Here is a 2,801-nt window from a genome sequence, read left to right on the forward strand (position 1 = left end):
CCCACAGGGACAATTTGGTTTAAATGTAATCGCACGTCAGGGTGGAAATGCTGGAACCAGTGAACGTTTCCGTTCCCTGCCCCTTACCCCGTCCGGCCACCAGTCGTTTCCTTCCGGAAGTGTCCTGAGCTTTGAGGTTCAAGATGAGAGCGGTGCTGGAAAAGCACAGCAGGTCAGGCAGCATTCGAGGAGCAGGAGAATCAACGTTTCGGGTAAAAGCCCTTCATCAGGAAAGCCTGACTCTCATCTGCAGTACCTGCTTTCGCTTAATTGATTTGAGCGCTGAGGTTGAGCGCAGGGAAAATGTGCAAAACCATTTGGACCACAATCCAGACTGATTACCTGGGGCTTTACAATGGGAATTATTTTGTGTGTGGCCTCAAGGCCTACCCTTGGCTCGCTCCAGTTTGGTCTGGATCTTGCTACCTTGTCTCCATGCTCCCTTTTGTTCACTATTACAGTTCCCTCTGCCTTCATCCCAACTCATCCAGACGCCTTTTAAATGTTGCAACTGTGCCAGCCTCCACCACTTCCTCTGAAGGGCCTGTTTCCGCGCTGTACGTCTCGATGACTTCATGACCTGCACCTACTGTGATCCAAACCGTCCATCACCGAGGCTGAGCGAGTCTTTACGATCGCCTTCCCCACTGCCGAGGCTGCTAGGGAACTGATCAATACGGGCCTGGACCTTGGAAAGGCTGGCTAATGAGAGTGCCACTGGCCTTGCAGCTGTTAGCACGGCTATCTCCGAGGTGCTGGCTGAGACTACCACCCATACTGTTGCGTTGTCGGACTGCTTGACCCTTGACTATTTGCTCTCGGCACACGGTACCACCTGCACTGTCACTGGCCCCGAGTGCTGCACATACATTCCGAACGCCTCGGACAATATAACTAACCTAGTGGGTCACATCCACCTGGAGGCTGGTATGGTCCAGCAGGAAGTGAAACAGTTTCACCATTATAACCCCCCACCCCGGGGTGGCTAGGAAGGCGACAAAGGCAGATCTCGGGTCTCGTACCTTTTGCATGCCTTCATCATGTTCATTGTCATTGCTGTCCTGAACTCATGGTGCAAAGTTTGGACAGCGAGAATTATGCCGTGTGCTAGCCTCCACGTCGCGTCACCTGGGAGTCACCTCCTTCCTGACCTTACTGATCACTGCTGGGTGTAGGTGGCCTGTCCATCATGCTCCCCCATGCCTCAGACCACAAGGTTGGGACTGAAGACAGACACTAATTATACAAGAAATATTTACAGACCACAACGGCTTGGTACGCCGCTCCTGGGACTAGCGATCTCTGCACACATACGCAGAACACAGCCAGCGATCTCTGCGCGGGCTTTTGTTGTACACATCATCCAGACTATAAAGACTGCTGGAGCTGTTGTTCAGGGAGAGATGGCGTGGTCGAGTCCCGCGGTCAGGGTGAGAATCACACTGCCCCTCCCAAAAGATTTGGATTTAATAAATTTGATGGACTTGCTTCTAAATTATATATTTTACTACAACAACACGGACGGGAATGGAATAGTGTAGGTTAGATGGGCTTCGGATTGGTTTCACAGGTCCGCACAACATAGAGGGCTGAAGGGCCTGTACTGCGCTGTCATGTTCTACGTTTAATAAAGCTCCAAAAATATTGGAAACATATCTAGTAAGAGGGAGGAACAGAAAGAAATCAAGATTAATGGTAGAGAGGAAAAATTGACGGGGTTAAATAGTGATAAATCCTCAGTGTCTGATAATCTACATCCCAGAGATCTTAAAGAAATGACTCCAGAAATAATGAATCTATTTGGCGGCCACTCTTCAAGATTCTGTAGCCCTTGGAACAGTCCCTACAGATTGCAGGTCAGCTCATCTAACCCCACGATTTTTAAAAAAAAAAGGAGCAGGGAGAGGGAAAACAGGGAATGAGGGACCTGGCAACTTGACCTTGGTAGTAGGGAAATGACGCAGTCCACTTTAAACGATTTAACAGCACAGTGTTTTGGAAAGCAGTGACAGGGTCGGACACAGTCAGAGTGGATTTCTGAACGGGAAATCAAGCTTCTCAAATCTGCTAGAATTTTCCAAGGATGCAACTTGCAGTTGATAAGGGGAAGTGGATATGATTTATTTGTGATTGTGGATGTGCTGGTGTTGGACTGGGGTGGACAAAGTTAAATAGTGTGCGATTTCTTTAATGTGGTTTATTTGGACGTTCAGTAAAGTCCCAGAAGAGATTAGCATGTAAAATAAAGCACATGGGATTAGGGGTGGTGTATTGACATGGACAGAGACGTGGCTGGTAGACAAGAATCAGAACATAACCTAAGGATAGGAGGATAGCCAATGTAACGAACCCCACTGTTGGAAAAAAGGAGGTAAAGAGAACAAGAGAGGTCCACATTGTTTAGGCTGACAGTAGCAGTGGGAAATTCCAAATCGCAAGCAGGAACTCGTGGGGCACCACAGGGATTAGAGCTAGGACCCCAACTATTCATAATATATATTCGTGATTTAGACAAGGGAATTACAGAGGAACCTCGATTATCCGAACGAGATGGGCAGGCACTATTTCGTTCGGATAATTGATTATTCGGTTAATTGATTCAATGCCGTTCCTCTGGGGCTCAGGGATTTCTGTTAAATCTGCTCCCTGTTCAGGAGACGAGGCAGTAGCACACGGCGCACGACCCTCCCCCCCACCCCCCCCCGACTCCCCCATCCTGCCACCTCGGTCTGCACCCAGCCACCGTACCCCATCCCCCCGCCTCACCAAATTCCATCCGCCCGCCTTACCAAACCCCACCC

The sequence above is a fragment of the Chiloscyllium plagiosum genome, chromosome 46 (genome assembly GCF_004010195.1).
Source record: "Chiloscyllium plagiosum isolate BGI_BamShark_2017 chromosome 46, ASM401019v2, whole genome shotgun sequence".
NCBI lineage: Eukaryota > Metazoa > Chordata > Chondrichthyes > Orectolobiformes > Hemiscylliidae > Chiloscyllium > Chiloscyllium plagiosum.